This window comes from Carlito syrichta, unplaced genomic scaffold, assembly GCF_000164805.1.
Source record: "Carlito syrichta isolate Samal-C Ts95f unplaced genomic scaffold, Tarsius_syrichta-2.0.1 Scaffold301887, whole genome shotgun sequence".
In the NCBI taxonomy this organism is placed as follows: domain Eukaryota; kingdom Metazoa; phylum Chordata; class Mammalia; order Primates; family Tarsiidae; genus Carlito; species Carlito syrichta.
Window position 1 is genome coordinate 647,719 of NW_007245983.1, and position 9,638 is coordinate 657,356.

Below are 9,638 nucleotides of genomic sequence, written 5' to 3' on the forward strand. Positions count from 1 at the left end.
TAATGTTTGGTTAACAGGTAGCCTTTTTGCTAGTGGAAGAAGAAAAAAGTTGTGTGTGCTGTCTCTAATTCCTCTCTTCTGTCCTCTCGCTGATCCCCAACCACCAGAAGCACTCACTTTGAGAATTTTTCCACCATAAAAATGTGACCCTGGAAGCTCTGTGGAAAAGAAGAATCCCACCTCCTTGCACTGCATTGAAATATACAAGCTTTTCCCTGTCTTTCCTTTTGAATGTTTTCTTGACCTAAGACAAAAGTTTGGAATCTTGGAAACTTCATCTGTAATTCATGCTCTCTTGCTCCCTTTGTAGACTTTTGGAGTCCTTTGCAAAGTTTGGTGGTCTTGCCTTTAGTCTGGAGAAACTCCCCAGAATTTGTCTAGGAGCACTCCACCTGGCTTAGAGAATACTCAGCCCCCATGCCCGACCCACAAGTGAGGTGGGCAAGCCTCCAGGGATAGAAGGAAACAGGCAGGAACCTCCCTGTCCTCTTCCCCAGAACCCGAGCATCACTGCATGTTACCCACTCCACAGCAACCTGCTTGTTACCTTCCACCATTTCTCAGGGAAGTGAGTACCTGCCATGGTCAAAGTTACCAGATCCTTAAAACCCTGGGCTCTCTGAGCTAGCTGCATTGCTCTACCACCCGTTTCCTGCATTTGTTTGTAAATTCCCTGGGGGAATGGGACAGATGGAGATAGACAAATGTAGTGTGGGCAACATCTAAGCCATGTCCAAGGTCGGCCAGTGTAAGGGAATCCTGGCCTTCCAGCAGGACAAGCAGCTGAGCAGTGGTTCCAAGCTTTAGCTCTGGACCCCTGGTCTATGTCTTTTTTCCTTGTTGCTTTTTAAATTTTTGCAATTGTTTAAGAAATACAGTCTTTTAGACCAGCTCTTCTATTAAACTTTGAATTTTTCTTTATTTTTTAAAAGTAAAAAAAAAAAAAAAAAAAAAGCTAAAAAAAACCCACAAAAAAACACTACTCTCCCTCCCCTCCCTCTCCCTGCCCCAATCCACAAGAGATCCCCTGCACTGCCCTCTGCCTTTGCAATTGATCATCCCTTTTTCCTCGGCTTGAAGCATCTGTGTACAGTGTCTATAAAATGATGTCTTATCTGTGTCTCAGGATGAAAAACGGCAATCATTCCACTAGGTGCTGGTAACTGGTTAGCCTTGAGGCAAGGGTTTCTAGGGCCACAGCTCAGGGATGTGTATTTAATTACAGGGTCCCCAGAAACTCCTCTCTTGGCTGCCACAAGCAACATCTTTCCTGGGCTTAGGAGCTAGACCTGGACTGTTTCCCCAGAGGTGGTAACCCCAGAGAGTCTGCTGAGTCTGGAAGCAAGCTGGGCTTCCTCTTTGGCCAGACTTGGGCTGCCTTGAGACTTGAAGACTTTTGGTTTTCTGCACATATGAGACGCAGAGTCCCTGCCTCTACCAGCTCATAAGAGGCCTGATCCCTTTGTCCAGTCCAGTCTTCAGTTGACCTCCCTCTTCTGGGTCTGCAGCCCTAAATGGGGCAACAGCCTGCACAGGAATCAACTGCAGGCTCAAAGGGGAGCTGTGAGTAATGCCAGATCTCTCTCCAAGCCCAAGAAAAAAAGTTGTGTTACTAGTGGAGGCTAGTCTTAATGTATCTTGCCAGCCCTGAGCCCTGCCGTCTTTGCTCTTTGGTGACCATTGTTTTCTTTCTCTGAAATGTCTTGTAATAGGTGATAATGTTGTTGACTCAAATTTCCATGAAAAAGAAAAAAAAAACTACCTCTTGAGTGACATCCTGGTCGATTCCTCTTTGAGAGATCCTGTGGGAAAAGAATATTGTAGCTCTTGCTCTGTTTACATGTTTCTGTCGGGAAAGAAACCTCGCCTGCCCTGGGGTGTTGGTGTTTTTGTCTGTGTTGCCATCCCAGGCCTGTGATAGGGGCTTGTGGCTGCACTGTAATGTCTGTGCTATGTCTGGGGACTCCTTTCCTATCCAGCCAGGGACTACCCACCCCTTGAAGAGGCCTCTATTTACCTCCTGTGCTCCAAGACACAGGGAGCACCACCTCCCACAAACACCACCTCTAGGGGATCTGGTGGCACATGTATCTATGAGCCTACCCCCTGGGCTACCTACCCTAGGCCTGTCTCCAACCACAGTCCTGTGTAGGAATCGAGTAAATGCGATGTCTATGAGCCCTTGTCCCCAAAGGGCCGGCCAAGGGCTGCCCGCCAGCCTGATTCCATCAACCCTGCATATCCAAATGATAGTTGGCGGGCTATGCAGGTTACCCAGGCCCTCTGCTACCTCCCACCCTTGCCAACTGGCAAGGGATGAACCCTGTTCTGTGAATTGACTACCTGTGGAAATGTGACCAATTAGTGTGAAATGCATGTTTAGCAAGTTTTAGGTACTGTATTTGAACCAATAAATGTGAATCCTTCTGCACATGGCACCTGTCTATGAAGCTTGTCTGGGGTTCTGGGGAAGGATGATGGCATGTCCTTAGGAGCTGGCTTGTGCCTTCAGACCTGTTGCTCCTGCTCCTGGCTGACACCAGCCTCAGTTCTTATTGCTGAGGGTCTAGCAGGGTGGTCTCTCAGAACTGCTTGAATCAGTGAACCATTCCTGACCAAAGTGCCTGCTCTGTGAGCCAGGCGCCGTGTTTGAACTTTTCACAAACGTGAACCTTCTTGAACTTCAAGGATGATCACCTTTATTTCATAAATAAACCAAGGTTGATAAAGATGAAAAGACTCACCCAACGTGAGTGGCACTGCTGGAGGAACTGAGCCTAGTGGAAGAGGCAAACACAGACCTTTGCAGTACAGTGCTTCAACTGCCCTCTAATCCTGCTCCTATGATCAGAGAAGTGGCAGAGTTTGGGTCGAGGGTTGTATGAAGACAGATGGGAAAGATGAAGGCTCCTCGGTCTGGAAAAATCAAGGCTGAGGAGGGTCTGATCAAAGTCTATTAAATCCTCTTATGTGAAATGAGGGAAGCCCAGCTGCCTTCCCATACCTCAGCCTCCAGCACAAGAAGCCAGAGAGCCCTTGAGGTTTGAAAGAGATGGCTTTAGAACAAAGGGAACGCTGCAGAACGAATTAATGGGCTGTCTTCCTTGCCCCACGAGAGGGAACAGATACACGGAGGTGCAAGGAGGAGGAATGCTGGCTGACGCCCAGTAAGCACCAGGCACCCGATTGGCACTTCACGTGTGTGCTGTCTCATATCTCCTCGTAGAGCTTTGCAAGGGAGAAGTCTCAGCCCCATTTTACTCATGAGCAAACTGAAGCTCAAGGAAGGAAGCCATTTGCCTAAGAGGACACATGAGTAAGTGGCAGGATTGGATTTTTGAATCCAGGTCTATCTGATACCAAAGTTACAATAGGCTTCCTCCCGCTCAACCTTAGCAATTCAGTAGTGAGTGCTGAATGGGAATGAATGTCTAGAGTTTGTAACAAAACTCAGTAATGGCCTGTAGTTGAACTTTCTGCTATTAAAAAAAAAAACACTCCATTAGACTAATAAAGAATTGATTCTGTAAGACGTGGACGCACAGATCCAACCAAACAGAGCTGGAAAGCCGTGCTGTCCCAAACACCTAGAATGCTGCAGGCACTAAATAAGTGTGACATCTCAGAACACAGACACCCTGCGAGCTGGCTCCATAGAAAAAGGAGTAGGAGTTCTGCTGCCAAAAACCTGGGAAAGGCTGCGATGCTCTGGCTCCCTCTCATTGATTCCCAGTCCTCACTGGTACTGGCATAGGAAAGGCTCTGAGAAGTCCTACCTGAAGAAAACTAATTTTATTTAGCTCAGGTTCTACCAAGTCATTTGAGTGTTGGACATTTTTTCCTCCTGTTAAAATTCTGTCGGGATGGTATTCTATGGAACAAGAGGACACTGCTGTAAATATAGAAATTGCTGCTGAGCTTTTGGTGTCCTGGAGTGCCAGGCAATAATCTGGAAGAATAAAGTGACTGCTGGGCTCGATGGCTCAGCCTGCAATCCCACGCCTTGGGAGGCTGAGGTGAGTGGATTGCCTGAGCCCGTGGGTTCGAGACCCGCCTGGGCAACTTGGTGAGACCTCATGTCTACAATAAATAAAAAAAATTAGCCGGGCATGGTAGCATGCGCCTGTACTTGGAAGGCTGAGGCGGAAGGATCGCTGGAGCCCAGCAGGTCGAGGCTGCGGTGGCTGGAGTAGCCACTGCACTGCAGTCTGGGTGACAGAGTAAGACTCCAACTCAAAAAAAAAAAAGAATAAAGTGACTAACACAGAGAACAAAGCAAAGCACTGTGCTAAGTGGTTTATGTGTGTTGTATTACTGACTCCCCAGAGCAACCCATTGAGGTTAATGCTATAATGATCCATTTTACAGAAAAGAAAACCGAGGTCCGGAAAGGGTAACTAATCTGTCTAAGGTTACATAACTAGTTTGAATGCCTACTATTAGGGAGGGTCTGTGCTAAGATCTTTATCCTTATGCAAACCCTCAGAAGTGAGTTCTAGGTCATCTCTGTACCTGAAGAAACAGGGAATGCTGGCTAGTCAACTATGTCAGAGCCTGAAGCCAGAAAACCAGAAATGGTGGCAGGAGAGAGTGTTGGGATGATCTTGGGTCTGGCTATGCGGAGCCCCTTCCAAAGAGCATTTCCCTCAGCCTGTGAGACAGCAGGCACACTAACCAGGCATCACCTGAGTTCTAATTCCAGCTCTTCCCTTATCTGTTGTATGTGACCTTGACACACATTGATTCCTCTCTGATCCTCACTTTCCCTGTCGGATAAGTGGAGATACTGGTACCCATGTCTCAGGGGTTTGAGGAAGAGTGCTTGTGGCTGGCTCACAGCCAGGGCCCAATGAAATCAATACATGAAAGAAGGCTATGTACCAGGAGCTATCACCCCTACACCCCAACAGCAGAAACTCAGCAGAGCATAGAGTCGCCTCTCTGGCTGGACCTGGCCTTGTCCCGGCTGCCCATCGGGGTTTGGGGTCCACACTGGTAATCAGCCTCTCTGAGATCCTGTGGTGAAAGTGCCCAACTGCCAGACCCAGGGCTCTTGGAGTCTTGTTCCCTTGGCAACAAATCTCACCATGGAGACCACGGCCCCATCCTTGCCCTCCCTGCAAGCTCCTTTTCCATATACCCTCCCTGTTCATCACCCAGTCTTAAGAGCAGTGTAGGTACTAAGGAATGCTTCAGGGAGGCACTTCCTCAAGTGAGGAGTTTGAGGCACAGCCAGCAAGAGAGGCAAAGGGAACTCCCATATTTTGAGTGTCCTCTTTATGCCTAGCAAGGTTCTGGGAGTCTATTACATATGTGGTCTCATTTAGGTTGAAAGCCAGGCACTCACCCTATTTTCCACACATGGAAAATAGGGAGGCTCAGGGAGGCAACATGGACTAGTCCAAAGTCTCACAGCCGGTCAGTGTTGGAGCTGAGGCTTGGATGCAGGGCTTCTGACTCAGGAGCCCATGTTTTTCCTGTAATTTCCCACCCCTACACATGTTGCCAAGACACAAGCCTCCAGCTGCAGTCTAGGGAGGACTGGGTGGTTGGGTGATCTCCTGCACCCTAAGCCTCCACTGGCAGTCCTTTGAGGTCTGGGCTGGGCCCGGCAGCAGCAGAGGAACTGCACTATTTTAAGCCAGGGCCAGAGGGCCCCATGTGGGCACAGGAGGGTGGCCTCGGGCCCTTAGCCAGTTTCCCGGAAGTCACCATGGCCTCCCTCCTCTCCCCCGAGCAGTGTTCTGAGGCAGTCACTTCCCTACAAACAGGAAGGAGGCCCTCAGGCTGGGAGACCTCCAGCCCCAGCTTCCTCCCCCTACCCGCTACGGTCTTCTCTATTACATGGGGAGCCCTCTAGCTCCAGGCCCTGATCAGTACCTATTATCCGGGGCTGACTTTTAGCAGGTGGGTGGAGGGGGCCCACATTTCAGCTGCTCCCGCTGCCCTAGCTCACCCATTGCAAGTCCAGGGCCTCCACTTCCCAGGCCCTTTGCCCCTCAAGCATAGCCATTCCCATGAAGGCTGGTTGCCATAAGCCAGAAAGAAGAGCAGAGGTATCCCCAGATTTGGTCTCATTCAAGGATCCCAGAGAGAGCAAAGAAAAGCAGATGAAGAGGCTAAAAGCAGAGAAAAACACCTTGGAACATTATTAAGGCACAGTGACAGTTTCATCTATGACAGAGAAAAAATTAGGTGCTCAGAGACAAAAGCAGACAAGCAAAGAGACACCAGAGATACCTGCAGAGGGCCGCAGCCATCAGCCATCAGCAGGGTGCTGAGTGGTGGCCCCTGGCCACCCCCAAGCGCAGGCCCTGCCTCAGGGCTGTGGGGGGCCCACCGGCTGTGTGGCTGGAGAAGAATGTGGGGGGCAAGGCTGGGTCATCCCTTGAGGGCCAAGCGTGTGCACTGTGAGATAAGCTACCCCAGGCCAGGGGCCCCAGCTGCGCTGCACGCTCCAGGAGCATGGCGGGGAGGCCGGGCCCAAGGCTGAGGCCAGTCCCACCAGGCTCCAGCTTCTGGGGCCCTCCCAGGCCTCGTGTTCTAAAGGTCCTAGGTCTTCTGTCCAGTCCTGTCCACTCAGAGCAGGATGAGCCACAGAGAGGTTCTTAGAAGAGCACAGAAGAGCAGGGTGAACCACAGAGAGGTTCTGGCCTCGTTCCTCCTGCCCTGGCTGCGATCTGGGCTCAGGTGAGGGGGTAGGGGCTACTGAGCGGACCACACACAGCAGGGGCTCCAGCGGACTCCAGGGTGCAGATGTGACCCGTGGGAGGGCAGCTCTGCACTGGACTCTGTGAGCTGTCTCCACGCGACACTGCACTCGTGTGTGAGTGTGTGTCCACGTGCTTTCTCGAATGTGGGGGTGTGCAAAGATGTACATGTCCACGTGTTGCCAGGAGCCCTAGTCTGCCTCCACAAGCCCCTTCTCCATGTGGAAAAGGGGCCCCAAAGGCCCCTGGTCTCTGTCTCCACGAGATGGTCCAGCCCAGAGAGCTGCTCGGCAGAGGTCTCTTGCAGGCCCCCAGCCTTCCTCCCCACACTGCAGCTGAGGCTCCCGCCGGCCACGGCCTTGACCCAGCACTATGGACTTCTCTGACATTGGCATCGGATCTGAACATCTGGCAGCAGGCTGATAAGGGGTGCAGCGGAAACAGCCTCTGCTGCTGCCAGCAGGCCCGCCCCCTCCGCTGCCCTGCATGGGGGTCTCCACATCCACTCCTGCCTCCAACCCTCTGGGCCCCTGACCTTCCCTCTTCTCTTTCTCTGCCTCCGTCTCTGTGTCTCTGTCTGTCTCTCTCATTTCTTCTGTCTCCATCTTTTTCTCCAAATTCCTCTGTCATCTCCCTTCTATCCCCAACCATCTCTGAGTCTGCCTTGCTGTCACTGGGTCTCCCTGTCTCTCCTCTCGTTTTCTGCCCCAGTCCCTCAGCGGCTTCTCTCTCTTTTCCGGCTGTCTTTCTACACTGTCCTCTCACTGCAGCCTGCTGTGCCTCTGCCCTCCATGTCAGCTGCTGGGTCTCTGGCTTGTTTGTTCCTTCTCCCACCTTCAGGAAATAGGCCTGGCACTGTGGGGAAGTCCCCACTCAGGAGAGAGACCCTGGGTTTTGTTTGCCTGGCGAGTTCAAGGGGGGGGGGCTGAGTCAGGACCACACCCCTCCTTCCCCGCCTGGTGGGTCTCATGGCCTGGGACCACCTGGGTTGGGGCTTGAAGGAAAGGACAAACAGACAGGCCACCCAGGGGCTGTGGCAGAGTGGAGGGGAGTCTGGACTCCCACTTCCTGGATTTGAACACTGGTCCCAGCACACTCTTGCTGTGTGACTCTGGGAAGACACCTCATCTGTCTGAGCCTGAGTTTCCTTGTCTCTCCAAGGCTGCTCATGGGGAAGGCAGGACAATATGACCTACCTTCCAGGGTGGTGAGAGGGTTCGAGGCCGCCACAGGCATGGGGCGATTAGTAGGGGACCGGCACTTAAGGGGTAACTTTGAGTTAGGCCCTGCCACTCCCAGTACGCTGGCAAGTCCTGGCTCCCCTCGTCTCCCTCCCCATGGAGCACTCAGTGCTGGGGGGGCAGCACAGAGAAAGGGAATGTCAGTAAACATGCCCAGGACCACTTAGGGGAGGGGAAGCGCCCAGCCGGAGAGGCAGCGGGTGACAGCTAATGCCCGCAGAGCAGACGACAGGATCATGGCGCTCTGTACCAGCAGGTAGCACAGGGTGGGGGGTGGCACGGGCGCAGGGGCAAGCAGTCATTCAGCAAACACTGATGCCTGCTCTGTGCTGCCTGCCATGGACCCAGAGGTAAACCAAGACTTTCCTTGAGGGTTCCCCAGGCTGGGCTGAGGCACATTATCATCGAAGGGCAAACAATGTTCATGATGATGTTGCAATCCCAGACTCAACTCGGAAGGGACCCCTGAGGACAGGCTATCCAGTCCTTCAGCTTGTTTGTGTTTTGCTGATGTTTACTTAGCACAGGCGACAGACATACCAGGTAGCCACTGAGTATGTTACATGTATTGTCTCATTTCATCCCCAGTTTTACATAGAAGACATAACACCCAGAGAGGTTGTTCTTCTCTTCACTGTCCCCAGGTCACACAGCCAGAAAGTGGCAGAACTAGGATTTGATCCATAGTCACTGCCAGCGATTCTCCTTCTCAGGGCTCAAGGCCTCACCAGGAGACTATGGCAAAGCCAGGCTGGTTCTTTCCATGGCATTATGGTGATGAAACACCCACTTCTCCCGTTTAAGCAGACAGAAAAAGTGGACCCCATTTCATAAAGTCTCCCACCAAAACAGGTGAAAAGAATCATGATTTTGTTATTCTTACATGTATGTGACATGGTGATAAAGGGTATTTGCTGGAACATTTCTTTATCAGATTCTGAGGATGAGTGGTATCATTCAAACAAAATCATTGCATTAAAATGGGGACACTACAGCCAGGCTCAGTGGCTCAGCCTGTAATCCCGCGCCTTTGGGAGACTGAGGTGAGTGGATTGCCTGAGCCCGCAGGTTCAAGACCTGCCTGGGCAACTTGGTGAGACCTCATCTCTACAATAAATCAAAAAATTAGCCGGGTGTGGTAGCACGCGCCTGTAGTTCCAGACACTTGGAAGGCTGAGGCGGAAGGATCGCCGGAGCCCAGCAGGTCGAGGCTGCGGTGGCCCGGAAGCGGCCACTGCACTCCAGTCTGGGCGACGGAGTGAGACTCCAACTCAAAAAAAAAAAAAAAGAAAAGAAAATAATAAAATAAAATGGGGAGATAGGTTCAGCCATATGCAAGAGAAGTGCATCTTGTAGGAACTTCCATACGTGAAAAAGACATCATTATGAAGTCATGCACACTGGGAAATAAGTTATATGGTATGTGTAGGTAAAATTAGAATAATAATTGATCAGTGGAATCCGTTAGCTATGACTGTCAGTGAATTGTCTTTTTTTTTAGAGATAGGGTCTTGTTCTCTCACCTAGACTGGAGTGCAATGGTTTAATCATAGCTCGCTGCAGCCTGGAACTCCTGGGCTCAAGCAATCCTCCTGCCTCAGCCTCTTGAGTAACTGGGACTACAGGCCGTCACTAAAATTATTATTGTATGTTCACACACACGAAAAAATGTAAGTGGCATAATGAG